The sequence below is a fragment of the Ornithorhynchus anatinus genome, chromosome 8 (assembly GCF_004115215.2).
Source record: "Ornithorhynchus anatinus isolate Pmale09 chromosome 8, mOrnAna1.pri.v4, whole genome shotgun sequence".
NCBI classification, from domain to species: Eukaryota; Metazoa; Chordata; class Mammalia; order Monotremata; family Ornithorhynchidae; genus Ornithorhynchus; species Ornithorhynchus anatinus.
Genome location: NC_041735.1, coordinates 12,435,621 through 12,454,963, shown reverse-complemented (window position 1 = coordinate 12,454,963; position 19,343 = coordinate 12,435,621).

Genomic DNA, 19,343 nt, shown 5'->3' with positions numbered 1-19,343 from the left:
GCAAATACGACATATTAGAAAAATTAAAGGGTACTACAAGCTAGGGTTCCTAGCGGTCAGTTTAACTGTGGAATGAAGCAATTTGAGAAGTGTGTTTGATTTTCATGGACTGTAGCTCTCTAGGGATGCTGTTAGGCAATTTAACACTCCCTCCTTGGCCCGCCCCCACCTCCGCCCAGCTACTTTGGGCTCTTTCTAAATCTTTACAAGGTCCTATCTCACTCAGATACCTAGATAGTTCCCAAATTTCCACCACTAGAGAGACAAAAGTTCTGTCCCTTCATTAGCACACAGTGGCTCTGGTTTCATCCCATTACTCATTTTCCTCTCAGGGTGTCAATGGTGGGCGAGAGGAGAAGTTGCTCTAAATCATTATGGAACAGGGTTTCCCGGGAGCCAGTGGCTAAAGAATTGCACCTCCCCATTCTTGTCAGAATGGGCGATGGAGAGCTTCACCCCTTTCCAAAGCTGCAGGAGGGTTTACTCCGACCTCTTCCTTGATGTCCCGCTTTTCCTAGTTAGTGAGTTAAATTTTCTATTTAAAGATTACTTTTATCCCTCCCACCCCCCATTCAATCTGGTTCTGATTACTGGTTACTGCCACCCGCAGACTAACAAACTTATAGCAGCTGTGCTGCAGGAAATCACCTCGAATTCAACCCTGATGTTGCAGGGATGTCTTTAGTTAACTTAAATAGGCTTTTAACATTCATTTTTTTGTGCAAAATACCTATCATTAATTCTGACTTGAGAGATCAAACAGTTAACAATGTGTTGATCCAAGCTTACTTTCAAATGATGTATTGTATCATTTCTGAGAGTTATGAGGGGTTGATACTTTCTTTTACTAATGCATCAAAGTCGATAAGTGAGCGGGCAAACCGGTGTCCTGGGGAAGGAAGCTATTAACAGTTACACTCCGACTGTTCTGAGGACCGGATTGCGTCATGCCTCTTGGTTTTATTGAATGCTCACTTTTTTCAACCAAAGGAAATGAGTTCCTAAAATCCACCGCTTTGAGCAGCATCCTCAGCGGTGTAATGAAAAAAATGACCTACGTCTTTTTGAATCATTCACCCTTCTCCCCGATGGCATGTTATGGGGCTTGTGGCCATTTTCTTCCCAGCTTCTTCTCCTTCCTGTTGACAGCCCATTTTCCCGAGAAAGCCACTGGCCAGTAGGGTACAAAATCAAGAAATGCTCCAATTTCTCTAGGGATGATATGTCAAAAGCAATCCTACGTGACTGCGTTTGGAATTTTCTCTCATTGGAGTCAGCTAGTTACCCGTCGACATAACTGCTCCTTAGTAAAATTGGGAGAGGGAGAGACAGAGTGGAAGGAGACGTTCTTAGGTACGCTTGGATCAGAAAATTCAACGGCAAGCCAAAATGATTCCAAGAACAAGCCATCTGCTTCAGTGAAAATCCTTTCTGGCAGAGTTGTATGTGAGTTGGGCATGTTGAGTGATTTATGGGGCCATTAAACATATACTAAATCAATCTCTATTTAAGAAAAAAGTTCTTAAACGAGCCCCTCAAGCTTGAATTTTCAACCCGGGACCTGACGTAGCCAGGCAAATGGTCATTGGTAATTTGGGAAATGTAACCCGAGCTCAGTCAGTCAATTTGGATATGATATCTTTAATGTTCCATGAATCTTGCAAAATGTGTATCCAATTAACCACTACTGAAGGGCCTTATTTATAAAATAATACTTTTGTGGTCAGGTTGCACTTTTTCCATTCCTTTTTGGTGCACAGGACTCAAGTTGCAGATTCCGTATGTGATTAATAGAGACAAACATCAGTTCGATGCTGGCATCTAATGACACGTGGGTGGAGTTTAGGACAAGTAGATTTCCATATGGAAATCAAATATAGTACCTCCTTATGACCCTATCCTGAGGAACTATGAATTTTAAGTGGTTGAAAGAAGATCCAGTAGGTGGGATTAGCTCCGGTACAATATTAGTTGAAAATCGGAGCAGCTCGCCACTGAGAGCTGATAGAGACATAGATCAGGTGGCAGCTGGCCATGCAATGGCTAATTGAGGTTGGAATCTAAAGAATTCACGGTATAAGCAACTCTGAGCCTTTGTCCACAGAAGAATATGTCTTCTTTTAAAAGTCATTTTATTCATCTGCGTTCTTCGTGCATGTTGTGTCTATTAAGCTTGGAAGAACAGCTCTTTACCATATGATTTTCCTTTGTCTTTAATGAGGAGGCCAAAAGTCAGGTGGGCTCTCACAGGCTTTCGGATCTGGAACTGTTTTTAGAGAGAAAGAGGATGGGAACTGGGCTCTCTTGAGGCTCAAAACAGACCCACACAGTAAGTGGTTTGGAGTGGGAAGAGGCCAAAGGTGAAAAAGCTAGAATTCAGAGGCACAATGAGAAGAATCGCTGTTATTTTTAAACCCCGGAGTTCTGGTTCCATTCAAATGTAGCAGAAAAGATGTTGCATGAATTTATGACCATCTCCTGTAGTCTACATAGAAGCACAGAATTCATAAGGAAACAAATCAAGAGATCCTTGTTTCATTCTTTTTCTAAAGTGGGAATGCCAGACTAAACACAATCACAGTTATCAGACCATATTGTTATGATGTATGGGCAGATTCCTTGTGCAGGGTCTTGGAGTTGAAATTCCTTGGCCGAAGGAACTGGGAAACTATAGGGCCAGATATTTTTCCTTTATTACTCAATAAGGATTCTGCCAATAACCTAGCATTAAGTGTGGTGTTGATTATGCAATGTGCTTCTGAAAATTCAGTTCAATACTGAGAAAAAGGCAGCATTCAATGAATGGTATTTATTGAGTGCCTTCTGGGTTCAGAGCCTGGTATTGAGCACTTCGGTGAGTGCAATAGAATAATAATAATAATAATGGTATTTGTTAATTATATGCCAAGCACTGTTCTCAGGATGGGGAGAGATACAAAGTAATCAGGTTGTCCTATGTGGGACTCACAATCCTAATCCCCATTTTACAGATGAGGTAACTAAGGCCCAGAGAAGTGAAGTGACTTGCCCAAGGTCACACAGCAGACAAATGGTGGAGCTGGGATTAGAACCCATGACCTCTGAATCCCAAACCCATGCTCTCACCACTAGTCCTGTCCTCAAAGATTTTATAATCCAGTAACTTTGGCTATGATGTTCAAATTCCTTCCGAGACTTATGACACTATTTTCACTATGACAGAGGAAAGAGCGTAGGACTGGGAGCTAGGAGTCAAAGGACCTGGATTCTAATTCAGCCTCTGTCCCTTGCCCGCTGAGGGACCCTGAGCAAGTTGCTTAGTACCTTTGTACCTTACGTTCTTCAAGTGTGAAATGGGGATCATTTCTTTTTTTTTCTCCTACCCCCCTAAACTGTGAGCCCCATTTGGAACAGGGACTGTGTCTAATTTGAGCACCTTCTAATTATGCCAGTGCTTATCATGGTGCTTGTCACTCATTCATTCAATTGTATTTATTGAGTGCATCCTGTGTGCAGAGCACTGTACTAAGCACTTGGAATGTACAATTTGGCAACAGATAGAGACAATTCCTGTCCAACAATGGGCTCACAGTCTAAAAGGGGGTCAGACAGCAAAACAAAACAAGTAGTCAGGCATCAGTACCATCAAAATAGATAAATAGAATCATAGGTCACACAATAAGCACTTAATAAATACCATTATTGTTATTATTATTACTATTATTTCATTTTGCAGATTCAGAACAAAGGTAGAAAATGAAAAGACCTCAGGGATTTTGACATTATCTAACTCTAGACCCTTGCCAGGGCCTAAGCTGAGGTTTCCTGTAACTCTCACTCTCCAGGGATTTTCAGTCTAAGGCTAATGGAGAGTAGGAAACAGCACATTTTCTGAAATTGTGACTCTCTCAAGCCATCACGGGCAGTGACGAAATGGAAACCTGTTCAGCTTGAAGTATTTGCTAGATAATACCCCACCCAGTGTATTTTCCAAAATTACAGGACATATGTGAAGACATGGTTAAGTTGAATGGAATGGCATACTAATTATAAATAAATACCACTAAGTTGAGATAGTTGGGTCTTCCTGTAACTCCAAATATAATTCTATTTTTAAAAAAGTTTTGGGGGGACAAAATGTTTACAATAACTTCATCCATTTGGTGATTTTGTTTGTGTGAATGAAACCATGTGGCCAGAATATTTTGTTTGCAGACAAAGGGATGTCATCTGGGCATATGAGTTATTCAGTGTATGACCAGCCAGAAATTTGGGTGGCAATAGCACTCTACATCAAATACCTGCTTATTTTTTCATACTGTACCCTCGGGTGCTCCCTGTCTGTGGACTGAGGAAGTAAAACAAATGTGCAGCGTAATCTCAACTCATGCTATTCAAACTCTATGTGCCTTTCCGATGCTTCCACAGCTTCCTTGATTTCTGGGGACATTCCTGGCATTGGTCCACTCACCCAGCTCTCGTCCTGCATGATGACTTTCATGGGAACTCCCAGCCTGCAGGTCTCTCTGCCAGTGTCCCCATAGGTCAGCAGCAGGTTAAGGGTCAGAGCTTGGGCTTGCAAAGTTGTAAATACTGATCAGGTGAAAGTGCCGATTATAAATAAGAACAAAAGAAATGCCATTAATGGGCCCCGCTAAAGGTCCTCTCTCCCTTGTCTTCTGTTTCCAAGGGGCGCAATAGGGATGCTTGGTGGAATCATATGGTAGTTCCCATTCTTGAAACGGATTTTTTATATTCTCTTCTAGATATAAAATCTTCTGGATTATCTACTTAAACCCTTTCTGAAAGTACTGATCGTTTCTGCTTTTCCAAGTACACTTACCATTTTTCATTCCACTCACCCATCTTTATAAGGGCTTTTCCTGGAGTTTATCCCGATCTTCATGGTATTTCACCACCTGGGACAGCTTAGTGTTATCTGCAAACTTCTAGATTTCACTACTCATTCCCTCCTCTGGCTCACTTATGAAGCTGTTAAACAAAACCAATCCTAGCACTGATCCCTGGGAACACAACCATCTACATTTCTACACTCTGAAAAGTTGCTGCTTTTCACAAGCCTTTGTTTCCTATCTCTTAGTCATTCTTCTGTGCATGACCAAATAATTATAATAATATAATTACTTAGTTTTTTAGAAATATTTGTTGTGGAACCTTGTCAAAGGTCATTTGACAATCTAAATTTATTATGGTTCCTGATATTTTGCCCCCCACCCCCACTCATTTATCATTGTCTCTGTCATATTTTTGTTCATCTTTCCTTCTGTCTCAATCAGTCGATGGTATTTAATAAACTCTTTCTGGATGCAGAGCATTTTAATAAGTGCTTAGGAGAATACGATACAGTGGCAGACACTATCCTTGCCCTCAAATGGGGGAGACAGATATTAAACTAAATTATAGGTAGGGGAAGCAACAGAGTGTAAGGCTATACACAAGTGCTGGGTCAATAGCCTACCGCTTCCCTGACGTATTTGTAGATTGTGAACCTCTTGGGTGTCAGGGATCATTCCTACATCCCATCCATGCACTTCTTTCCTAGCAGTTAGTACAGTGTTTTCACACTGGAAGTGCTTAATAAATACTACTGCAGTGATTACCACCCAATCAAAGGATTCCAGGAGAATGGTGAAACTGATTTGCCTTTATGAGCATATAACTGTACTTCAGTCATTGTTATGCTTGCTGTGGGCAGGGAATGTGTCTGTTATATTGTAATAATAATTATTAATTGTGGCATTTGTTAAGCACTTACAATGTGCCAGACATTTTACTAAGCGCTGTGGTAGATAGAAGCAAATTGGGTTGGATATAATCCCTGTCCCACACGGAGCTCACAGTCTTAATCCCCATTTTACAGATGAGGATAAAGGATATTGAGGATAAAGATGAGGATATTTCTCTGTACTCTAGAGAAATAAAGTAGCTTGCCCAAGTTCACACAACAGAGAAGTAGCAGAGCCAGGATTAGAACTCAGGTCCTTCTGACTCCTAAGCTTGTCCTCTATCCACTAGGCAAAACTTCTTCTACGCTTCCAAGAGCTTAATACAGTTCTCTGCAAACAGTAAGTGCTCAATAAATATGATTGAATATTGAGTGTTTACTGTACTAAGCACTTGGGAAAGTACAATAAAACAGAGTTGGTAGACATAGTCCCTGCCCACAAGGAGCTTACAATCTAGAGGGGAGCTCAGGTTCTGTTTTCCTAAGTGCTCACTGAGTCTACACTTAATCACTGGTTGAACTAATTTGCCAGATACAAAAGTGAGAATTATCAGTCTGTAATTTCCAGGATCACCTCCAGAATTCTTTGATAGATGATAATCTGCCACCAGTTTTTCAATTCAGTAGTTATTTGTAACTTGCTTTTGAGTTCCTTAAGAATTCTTAGGTGAGTTCCATTAAGACTGGATTTTTTTTTCATTTTCTTTATCAATGTTCATCACAACTTGATTTAATTCCTCCAACCTATCTGCTACAGAACAATAACAGCAGAGAGCAGAGATCTCCTTAAGACCTTCCTTGGTAAAGACTGAACTACATAAGGAACTAAGCCTTTCAATGGTCTCTTTTTATTTCTAACAACCGCCTTTATCGGCAACCTTTGTCCTATAGTGGTCAGGTTGGTGGCTGATTTCTTAGGTGTTTTTTGGCTTTTGATATACAAAAAAAGAAGTATTATTACCATTGGCATTGCACTTAGATTTGTGCCCTTTATTCACCCCACCCCTCAACTTTACAGCACACCTGTACAAATCTGTAATTTATTTTAATGACTGTCTTTCCTTCTAGACTGTAAGCTCCTTGTGGGCAGGGAACATGTCTACAACTCTGTCGTATTGTACTCTCCAAAGAGCTTAGTACAGTGCTCTGCGCTCAGTAAGCACTCAATAAATATGATTGATCGACTGATTGGCATGCCTTACAAGGTGTTCACATTAGTTTTTGAGCCTAGTTAATTTCCTGCTGACCCCAGATTTGACACTTCATATGGACATTTCACTCAGGTAAGTTTTCCATTTTTGAAAAGCTTATGTCTGTTATGTCTGTTAACTGCAGTTTTCCTCTTATGTCTGTTACCTTGCAGTTAACCATGTAGTGTTTAGTTTTTTATTCTGGGCTATTAACTTTTCCTGGTTATATAAGAGGATGCTTTTAAACAGTAAATCTCTATTTTATAACTTTCCATTTCAGGTTTGTTCTAATTTAAAATCAGTTTCTTTTCTTAAAATGAAATATCCTTGTTTTGGTTTGGTGGGGGCCTCGCCCCAGTAAGAATAAGTTTTGTAAGTCACTATCTGCAAATTATTCTGTCTCCCCTATTAGATTGTAAGCTCTTTAAGGGCAGAGAATGTGTATCTTGCTACTTTTGTAGAAACAGTGTGGCCTGATGGGAAAAGCATGGACTTGGGAGTCAGAGGTCCTGGTTCCTAATCCCAGTTCTGCTAGTTAATTAATTAATTACGGTGTTTGTTAAGCACTTACTATGTGCCAGGCACTGAACTAACCTCTGGGGTGGATACAAGCAAATCACATTGGAAACAGTCCCTGTCCCACATGGGGCTCATAGACTCAATCCCCATTTTACAGATGAGGTAACTGAGGCACAGAGAAGAGAAGTAACTTGCCCAAAGTCACATAGCAGATGAGTAGCAGAGCGTGTTTAGAACCTGTGACCTTCTGACTCCCAGGCCTGTGCCCTATCCACTACACCATGCTACTTCTCTATTTGACCACCATGTGATTTTGATCAAGTCACTGAACTTCTCACTGCCACAGAGCCCTCCTCTGTAAAATACGGGGGTTCAAAACCCATTCTCCTTTCCATTCAGACTGTGAGTCCTATGTGGCACAGGGGCTGTAGCCAACTTGATTATCTTGTATTCTTCCCAGGGTTTAGTGGAGTGCATGGGACATAGCAAGCACTTAATAAATACCACATTTATTATGATTTTTACTCTCTTATGTGCTTGGTCAGTGCCTAGAGTCAGTAGATGCTCTCTTCTTGTTCTTGGGGCAAGTTCGGACAGGATGAGCTTCAGACACTGTCTGTGACTGCTCAATATTCTCCTGGACAAATGTTGGTTTACAGCTGGGTTAGATTTGCTCTATGTGGCTATGAGTCACAGATATTTCAAGGGAAAAGGAAAAGACATCTTCTCCCCAAATACACTTGCTTCATGCTGGCCCAGCCAATAAATCGGATCAAATTCTCCCCCAGGACCCTCCATTTTTTCTGAAGGAGCCATTACATTGCTGGTGTCAGTATTAGACCAGTTAAAGCTTCAAGTCAATAAGAGGCAGCTTAAGGTAAGTTGTGTGGCGGTAGGTGGTAAGAGAGAGAGAAAATGGAGGCTAGAGGTAGCCTTAATGTGAATGCCTGAAGCTGTTCAGTTCAGAAAATCTTAAGAATCTAAGAAACATCAGAATTAAAAGTCTTTTAACAGCCATGGCCCCAATAAAAAGAGGGAAACATTTTTTAAGGAAATCATAGTTATATTTTATTGAGGTCTGAGGCCAAGATTTAAAATCTACTAAATCTAAGTATACCTATGTTATTATGTATATTTGAAACTCCCCAATACTATATATCATTCTGGGCTGGTCCATTAAATCATGTGCTATACTCCTTTCAAATTCCTTCAGACAGATGAGAAGATTTATGACGCAGCTAATCCATGGTATAAGTTCTTTTTGCAGAACAGTTTCACTTTTCCAATTAGCCATTTTTGTAGTTACAATGAAAAATCTATCACTTGGGGGAGATTTCATAGTAAATATTCATCCCTATTGCAAAAACATGCAAAACATTGTTTACTAAACTTGTAAAGAATTATAAGAGGTGAAATAAAAATAACTCAAGAATAAATGAACAATTTATAGTTTTCCAATCAATCAGTGGTATTTATTGAGTGCTTATTGTGTGCAGAGCACTGTACTAAATGCTTGGGAGAGAACAATACAACAGAATTAGCAGACACAGTGCCTGCCCACAACTAGCTTACAGTGTAGAGACTGTTTCTCATAGAACAGCATGCCAGATGAAGAAAGGTAGAACCAGATTGAATAGATCAGAAATGTTGATTGGTTCAGGAAAATGAAGACAATAATGTGGATAGGGAATGTGTCTGTTAATTGTTATGTTGTACTCTCCCAAGCACTTAGTTCAGTGTTCTGCACACCGTAAGCGTTCAATAAATTAGATTGGATGAACGAATGACCTGGTTTTATTAAGGATGGTGGACATAATTGATTGCATTTGTCTATGGAACAAAGGGCTTAACTTCCTCTCAATGACTCCTTAAAAACTCTTCCAATTACTCTATCAACTTCATATTGTTGTCATAAATTTTCCCCTGGTTTCAGGCCATCACTTTTGGCAAAATATAGCTGTATCTTGTATTTTCAAAAGAATTATCCACCAGGAAATATTATTTAATAAAACAAACAAATCTGTCCCTCTCTACCCATTTAAGTGTGTTTTACCAAATGTCTTATATTTCTCAATAAAAATGGAGACACTGAAGCAACTTACTGAGCTCTCCCATTGGAAAAGACATGCTCCTGTGACAAGGACATTCTTTGCCCGGGAACAAATAATTTGACTAATTTTTACATGAAGAGCAGAATTGTAATGAAAGACTAAAGTCATCTCAGAGGCAGTTTAAGAACAACAATAAAAAAAAAACCCCAACCAAAAAAAACTATGAAATTGCTTTCCCAGAACCATAATTTAATGCATTTGTTTTTATTTTCTGGTAGGAGTAAAATTGACCCTATAAAACTAACAGTTTATCTTCAGGAATTGGAACACATTGACTTCACTAACTCTACATGGGTGATCAAAAGATAATGTTAGCAAGGAAACATAAACACCTTTTAGGTCACAGTTAGCAGAGACCCTTGCATTTGACAGTAATTAAGAGCCCATTGGCTTAAGGGAGTATAGCTAGCATATCACTGTAAAAACAAATACAATATTTACCCTGACTAGAGCTTCATCTAAAAAATCCCAAGGCCTCCTTGTCTACCTCCCCTCCTCCCCCCATCCCTCACCCCCTTACCACACCAATAAAAGCTTGCATACATCATGAAATCTGGAATCAAACCTATAGTTCTTGAAGCGGTGGGGGCGGGGGGAGGGGCGAATGCCACTGAATCCACTTTTACTAAAAGATTTGACTGAAGCCTTGATAGGCCATTTTTCCCAAACCTGAGCAGCCATTATATTTAGGGTTGGATTTTCCTGGAATTCAGAGTTGGAAGTGGGGGTTAGAAAATATGATTACTAAGGTAAAGAGTGGTGATTAGTTAGCCCCAATTAAAATGCTGAGAGGGTCACTAAGAATTGTTTTCATTTATATCAATTATTTGGGGGATAGTGGACAGCTGTTTTCAATCTCCACTGCAAAGAAAACAAAGGGAAATACACTGCAGTAGGAAAACTTCCTTTCTGAAAGAATTGAAGTGAAGGACCGGTTGTCTTTGTCTTTGTCAATTTTAGGGATGGTCCCAATTAGAAGGGGCTGAAAATAAAGTCCCCCTTGGCCATTGAGCAGATAATCAGACACAGTTAAATTTTGGCTATCAGCGCTAGTACTATCCTAATTTAGCAAATAGGTCCTGGGTCTCAGGAGGCCTGAGTTCTTAAATCTGCCTCTGCTACTGGCCCAATGTGTGACCGTGGGCAAATCACTTAATTCTCTGGGCTCAATTCATTCATCTGTAAAATGGAGGTTAAATATCTGTTCTCCCTTTACTTACAATGTGAGTACCATGTGGGGCCTGATGATTTTGTGTCTATCCCAGTGAATAGCACAGTGCTTGGCACTTGACAAATAACATGATTACTACTGTTATTACCCTCTACTCCATCCTTTTCCCACAGTCAATCTCTTCTCCTGACAAAAATGAAAGAAGCCAAGGTGATGACCCCAACTCAGAAACAGCCATAATCCAGAGTTCCTTTATTTCTTTTTGAGTGCCCGATATGGCCAGCCTAAGATGTGGGTCCCACATTGGTCTTTTAAGCCTCATAGGCCCTCCTAGGTGAACTTCATATTAGTGGTGTCTTCTTCAAATAGGAAGGGCAACTTTATACATTAATCAGTCAGTGGCATTTATTGAGTCTTACCTTATGCAGAGCACTGTATTAGCTCACAGGACCCAACAATGTAACAGAGTTGGTAGACACGTATTCAGTCCACAGGAAGTCCATGAGGGAAAGTTCCTGTATTCCCAGGGGAAGAATTACTTTTCTAATCCTCTTTCACATCCACTCCAGGGCTAAAACTCTACATGTAATTTATTGTAGTGCCTGTCTTCCTGTTGGATTGTAAACTGCTTGAGGGCAGGGATCATGTACTGTGTTGTACTACTATCCAGCTTGCACCCTTTAGGCCTCTCCAACACCAGTAAGTAGCCTTGCTCTTGTTCATTTTATTATAGAAAGCCTCTTGTTTATGCCTTCCCTCCAGTCTGGAACTCCCTTCACATCTGCCATACCACTCTCTCCCCAACTTCAAAGCCCCACTAAAATTACATCTCCTCCAGGAAGCCTTCCCTGACTAATCTCTCACACCACATCCTATTTTCTTCCCTACCACATCACCCATGCACTGGAGTCCGTACAGCCCAGCCCAGTGCTTATGTTCATATCTTTATACATGGGGTTGCTTCCCTTTCTTGAAATTTATTTTAGTGTCTGTCTTCCCTTTCAGATTGCAAGCTCCTTGAGGGTAGGGATCATTTCTAATTCTATTGTATTCTTCCAAGTGCTTAGTACAGGGTTCTACACACAGTAAGCACTCAATAAATGCTGTTGGCTACTCTCCTTCCCTTTCCCACGTGTCCCCCCCGCCCCAAATACATAAATGCACATTTGCTGAAAGCAAGATGGTGGCTTTCCTTTGCTCCTCAGAGAGCAGGTGTTTGCTCATTTCCCCAGATGACTGATAGCCTCATCAGTCATCTTCAGTAGAGCTCCAGAAACCAGGAAACCTCTCATTTAAGGAATGGGTCCCAGGAGAATCATTTTCTGGTTTGGTGTAAATACACGATCGTCTGGGGTAAATGCTTTTGCTTTCTGTCTCAGGTAGCTTTTTTCTCCCCTTCTTATCAAGAAAAACACTTTGAAAAGGGTGAAATTACAGTCAACTTCCTTGGAAGGAAAGACATTCACGATTATAGGCTCCAGGACTATCTCTGCATCTGGAGAAACACATTTCTCCAAAGGTTTACAGCTCAGTTTTCTCTCCTCCACCAGGCAGGTGCTACTGACTTCCAGTGTCTCGCTGCCGTGTGAGGAGCAGAGTTGAGATCATGGGCAAGAAAAGTAGGCTGTCTTTCAATCTGTGCCCTTTCTTACTGACTTAAAATTTCACAGCTTAAGTGATCCTCAAGAATGTAGCCAGGCCTTTGCCAAGACTATGATTGTTTCTCCTACCATGCCCCAAAGCAGGAGTTGTTGAACTAGGAGCTGGCAGGAGAGGGATTTGAGGAACCATGAGGAACCCCACTGGGGTGACAGGATGGATCCTAGACTAGCACAGATCCCAGCCTTAAGTGTGAACCTGTCTTTAGTGCGGCTTTCCCAGAAAGGAGAAGAATAGTTACTAGTTACCCCTATGAACCTGGCCCAGAAACTCTGATGGTAACTCATTGTCTGATGGTATTTACAAGCCCCAATCCCATTTCCCCTCCTCACCTCCACTGTGATCTTCTCCAACCACAGGCAGCCTCCAGGCAGCTCTCAGCATCCAAGGAGGCAGGTAGCAGATAACTGTGGTGTTTGTTAAATGATTACTATGTGCCAGGCACTGTGTAAAGCACTGGGTAGATATAAAATAATGGGATTGGATACAGTTCCTGGCCCACACAGGAGTCACAGTCTTAATCCCACTTTACAGATGAGGTAACTGATTAGACTGTGAGCCCATCATTGGGCAGGGATTGTCTCTATCTGTTGCCAAATTGGACATTCCAAGCGCTTAGTACAGTGCTCTGCACATAGTAATTGCTCAATAAATACCACTGAATGAATGAGTGGGGCACAGAGAAGTAACGTGACTTGCCCCAGCTCACAAAGCAGACAAGTGGCAGATCTGGGATGGGAACCCAGGCCCTTCTGACTCTATCCAGGCCTAGGTCTCAATGCTTCTCTGGAGTGAGGGGAATGTCTGCTGACAGGCAGGATGGCACCTCAGCCAATAAGGAGGCTTGGGAGTAACTTTTGCCCATCCTCAACTTAGAAAAACCAATTCCACCTGTGGTAAATTGCAACGGCAAGTATTAGTAGCTAACCCCCTGGCTAGTGATGCAGATTTCACTCAAGCTGGTGTTGAGAAACCCCTAGATTTGGCACAAGCACAGCAAAATGACATTGGGATTTCCCAGTTTGCATTTGGTCCTTGTGTATCTTCAGGTAGAACCCAAACCATCTCCGCACACGAGAGCCAGGTGACTCTAATTTAACTAGCATGAGGGTAGAAACGATATGTCCCGAGAACAGGCTTCCCTCTCGGATTTCCAGCCCTGGCTTCCTCTCTGTGGAGGAGAGAAGGCCCACTTGCACGAGCAGCTTGCAAATGGTCGATCCTAACAGGGTTCTACCTCAGCACCCTCGGGCTCCATCTGTCTAGACTTGCTCCCGAAGAAGCCTGTCTCATCAAAAGGAGTTAAGTCGTCCGTCCTGGCTTCCTCTCCGCCCCCTAATCTCAGTAAGTAACTCTTCTTCCTACACCCCCGTAGGCCCACAACACTGCACTAATGAACCTCTCCCGTCTCAACACAAAAGGCCAGAAGAGTCCCTCATCACAGTTTTTCTTGTCCATGAATACTGAAGCCTAAAGACCCATTTTTTATTTTAAAAGACTTACCTCTCTGCACCCAAAATCCACCTTTTGCAAGCCTTCTAGGGGTTTTGTTGAGGTTTCCATCCCCAAACAACGAGCAGTGCAGCTTTTATGCTTTACTCCAACAAACGGTCTAGGGATTTTTTTGTTTGTTTTTTGATGGTAAAAAGTGCTTACTATGTGCTAAGCACAGTTTTAAGCAGTGGGGTGGATGCAAGGTAATCAGATTGGACACAGTCCATGACCCTCATAGGGCTCACAGTCTTACTCCCCATTTTACAGATGAGGTAACTGAGGCACAGAGAAGTGAAGAGACTTGTCCAGTGTCACCCAGCAGGCAAGTGGTGGAGCCTGGATTAGTACCTAGGTCCTTCTGAGTCCCAGGCCCGTGCTCTACCCACTAGACAAACCTGCTTCTTCTTCAATTCACTGTAATCAATTTCTTCATGCTTATCCTCGGGCCCAAAGTTTTTGAGATTGAACTGAGGCTCATCCATGTTTATGAAAGGAAACTCCAATCTCATCATCACTGTATATAGATTTTTTTAAGAAATGTAATTTCTATATCAGTCTCTTTCCTTCCTTCTCTCCTCCTTGTTCCCTCTTCTGGGTCCTCTCTCACTCCAGTTTTCACTTTCTCTCCTGCCCTTTCTCCTGCCTTCTCTCTTCAACTACCCCTACTCTCTAAGGTTGTTTAACTTCTGGTCCCACCCTCAGCCTTCCCGAGTCACCACTACTAATGCGATAACTTCACTACTCGGCTCACAGTTCCAAGTCTTTCCCCGTCATCAGTTTCAGAAACACTAGAGTCACTGCCAGGTCTTTGGCTTGTGGGCCCAGAAAGATCATTCTATCATTGCAGAAATCTAAAGGGGAAATAACTTGCTACTTGAAGTTTTGAGACAAATAAGGGAAGCTTCGTGGCCTAGAGGAAAGAGCACAAGCCTGGGAATCAGAGGACCTGGATTCTGATCCTGGCTCTGCCACTTGTTTTTATGTGTAAACTGGGGCAAGTCACTTCACTTCTCTGTGCCTCAGTTACCTCATCTGTAAAATGGGGAGTAAGACTGTGAGCCCCAAGTCAGACATGGACTATATCCAACCTCAACATTTTGTATCTACCCCATTGTTTAGTACAGTGCCTGGCACATAGACAGTGCTTAACAAATACTATATTAAAAAAAATTATGCAGCTTTGTAGAGGAGCGAGGGTATTAAATGTATCAAATACCCTCTAACCTCCTGTGCCTTTACTTTCAGGCTGGCAACTAAAGTTCCCAATGTGGGAAAAAAAATCCAAAACAACCATTGCTCTCCCTGCACAAACCCTACTCTGCAATCCCTGAAAAGAAGTCTGTTTCAGAGTAATTTTCAGCATGAATGCACAACTTGGGTCCTTCCCAGGCTGAGAAATCCAGGGAATCTTCCAAACTTGGGGTACGAATGCAGACTCGGTAGAGTCACAGAGGCTAAATCTCCGGCTACTTCTAGTCTCCAGAAAAGACAGGCAGGCACCATGAGAAGCAACATTGCTCAGTGGAAAAAAACTAGGAGTCAAAGGACCTGGGTTCTAATCATCATTCCACCACTTGTGTTCTCTGTGACCTTAGGCAAGTCACTTACCTTTTTTAGACTTCAGTTTCCGCATTTGTAAAATGGGGATACAATACCCGTTCTCCCTCATACTTGGATTATGAACCTTATGTGGGAAGGGGATTTGTCTGGCCTGATTAACTTGTGTCTATCCCAGCATTTAGTACAGTCCTTGGCACATAGCACTTAACAAATGCCACAAATATTATTACTGTTACTACTTATAGAGCACACATTTGACGGTCTCCTTTACTTCTGCAACCTGTGATTTCTCTCTCCCACTGCCTAGTCGTGTTTTGGTCCAGGGGATGAGAGGGTGGTAAGTGATGATTGTGAATCTTAGAGCCAAAGTGAAACAGTGGGAGAAGTTGGCAAAGCCACGGGCAAGGTTCTGCTTGATGAGCTTCCCACCAGCATTTCTCTCTTTATTTACACAGCAGTAAATGAATGACCGGTTTGCAGTGGAGGACAAATTACACCATAAACCCAGGAGACTGTGAATTTAACCTTCACAGCTCAGAAGGTCGGCCCTTCCCTTCACACTTGGTGACATTCAAATAGCCACATAATGAAATACGTGCTACTGAGAGTGAACTGGAACTAAAGTGTCAACCGAGAGGCAGTGATTTGCTGAAGGGGCTCCTCTGTGCCGAGATAAATGGGACCAATTTACAAAGGGTCAAGAAATGAGAACTTCCAAAAGAACGAAACCCCTTCTAAATCCTCAACTAGCTGGAAATCCGGCATCACTTTACAGACCACCTCCTCTTCCTCTAGCTCAAAAATAGGAGCTCGTGCAGGGAAAAAAAATGCAAGGTTTTTTGATGTGCTGACCAAATCACCAAAGAAGGATGCCCATTTCAGGGAATGTTTCTTGGATTTAAAGGTCACAAGAGAGTTTAAATATATCACAACTCCACAGAGCCTGATTGATTTATGCACAGGGGGCTCTGTTGTCACTAGGAAGGTCTCATAGACAAATGGAAGAAATAATGTAAAATGACTGATTTTTATGGGGTAGATGGATTAAAGGGGAGAGAGGAGTCATGGGAAGGTAAAGATACTTTAAACACAAGATAACCTACCCGTTTAAAACACATCCTGCCTAAAACCAGATTGCATTAAATGGGGGCCTGTTGATGAGAGTGACAATTTAGACAAATGGTAGCCAGGATGCTTGGAAGAATTCCTTGGATTTGGGATTTCTGACTGATTTCCTCGGGTTGGAAATTCCTAAGGTGATTATCTAATTTCTGAAAGAACATTTGCTAAAGGGAATTCTTGTGTCTGAAGATCAAGTAAGCTGAATGTTGGTCCTCTGTGTTTGTGTGCTTTTTCAATCTCAATAGATCTAAAACAGAGCTACTCATCTCTTCCCCGCTTTGAACACCACTGGTATCTGAGTGATGCTCATACAGATGGTAAGAGGCCAGAAAAGGTGCATGGCTATGTGTTCAAGGACAAACTATGCAAATGAGTTACTCTTGAAAGTGCTCATTTTCACCATTAGCAGTGTTATATTCAACTAGAAGAACACCTATATAAGATCAGTGAATGCCAAAAAGTTATTTTCTTCCCAATTTTCATATTATCAACTTAGTCTAAACAAATATTTGTCAAGTACCTCCAGGGGCCATAAACCTGAATAAAGCACCAGAAATTCATTCATTTCTCGAAGAAACTAAAAAACTCTAGGGAAAAAGAATCTTCCTTTCTCTGATCACTCTATTCACCTCAGTTTATCCTGTGTCCCAAGGGCAAATGTGGGCAAGGGGTCGGCAGTGAGATAAAGATTGAGGTGCATTGAGTAAGTTGGTGTTAGAGGAGTAAAGTCTGTGGCCTGGGTTATAAGTAGATCAGCAAGGTAAGGTGGAGAGGTGGAGGTGGGTGGGTTGGGGCGAGCTGATTGCCTTAAAGCAGGTGGTAAGGAATTTTTGTTTGATGCGGTGGTGGGTGGGCAATCACTGGAATTTCTTGAGGAGTGGGGAAATTTGGACTGAATGCTTTTTTTAGAAATGTGATCTGGGCGGCAGAGTGAAGTATGGACTAGAGAGGGGAGAGACAGGAGGCAGGGAGGTCAGCAGTGAGTCTCCTCCCTGACCGATGCAGTAGTCAAGGTGGAATAGGATAAGTTCTGGGATCAGTAAGGTAGCGATATGGGTGGAGAGGATGCCCACCCACGTATGTTTAGCCTCCATGGCAACCATGTCCAGCAACTTTCAACATGGCAGCTCCAATACTGGGAGAGCACCTGCTTCCCGTTTGGGGTTTTCATCCAGGTTTGAAGACAGAAAGGTGAATTTCATTCCCAAATACCTTGTGAATGGCTGACATTGGCACTGTGTGGATTGGAGGGGTTTAGGATCCTGGAAAATTTGGACTTGTAACTATGGGCCTCACCCCCTAAGGCAGCTCTCTTAAGAAGCTGAGGCTTTGCTCTCCTGCACGTAATCATTAAACATGGGTTGAATTTAAGGTCAGATTGTACTCAAATCTTTAAAGAACTTCCATACGTGCCAAGGACGAGCCAATCCAAAAACCACCTGTAGGGAATGGAACAGGAGGCTAAATGTCTGGTGTTTTAGGATATTTTATGACTCGGTTTGGAAAGTAAAATAGAGCAGATTAGGCTGATGATTTTCAAGCCCTGCCTTTGAAGTAGGTAACATGTCAGCACCAGTGTACTGAAAGCTTCTAGCCCTCCGGCCCCTCAGTGATGTATGCCTATCTGTCCGTCTCTCCGTCAATCTGCCTATTCTTCCAAGATTGTCAAGTCCAGGGAGCTAGGCAGTTGTGAGTTCTGTTTGCTGAAGGCTCCATGTGTTCTGGAAGCTCAGTCAATTTTCATGGACAATGAGGAATAGAAGTAATGATGATAAGTGCAGAAACAATTCCAAACCTTTCATCATGAAATCTCCTGACAAAAAGGCCAGACATAGTCTAACAAATTAGCCAGAAAATTGCCTCAAATCCCCACTTTACTTTATAGACACAGCCGGAGAACTGTTAAACTCTGGAATGGGAGACCAAGTGAGGAGGTGGAATATTGCTTCTTGGAAGTCTTAAACTCCTGGAGAGCACTCATCCGTCTGGAACAGTTTAAATACAGTCTTGAATGAAGGCAGAGAGAAGAACAAAATGAACTCTCAAGATCTCTTCCAGACTTCCAGGTGCTTGGATTCCATAACTTGAGATGAATATAATTCTAAGAGGTAGAATCAAAAATAGTGCTAGACACTGTCAATAACAATGGCAACCGTATAATAAAGAACCATGTTTATGAGTGCACTACATGGAAGGGATTAGTAATCACACATACCAAATGGAGTGGAATCTCGAGAACATGTGAACATGCTTAACCTCATTACTTGGGCCAAACCAACTGTCCATCAAGCCTAAAATTCTGTCTCCAATATTAACAGCAGGATGCTTGGGAGGAAACCGTGCAATGGCTGCCCTCATGGATGTCAATCCAAATGTTTAGAGACATACCATCTAACTTCATCCCTCTGGGTCCCTAACTTTCCTTTTAGTAACTCTTTATGGTTTCCTCATCCATGACTTCTTCCTGATTCATCTTAAACCTGTACCATTTTGTGGGGTAAGAAATTTCTTATGCGTATTCCACACTGGGTGAAGAAGCATGTATTTCTGGTTGTTTTGAACCTCTCCTCTTCAAGGTTTAACTTGGTGTTGTTCATCCCGTCCACAACCTTCACGGCCTTGTGGACTTCAATCCTATCCCCGCTCAACCTCCACCTTTCTGAGCTGAAGAGTCTTATTTTCTAAGGTTCTTAGTACAGTATCCTGCACACAGTAAGTGCTCAAGAAATACCACTGATGGATTGATGGTTCTCAAAGTTAGAAATCTTATCACTGCAGCATATGTGGTAGGG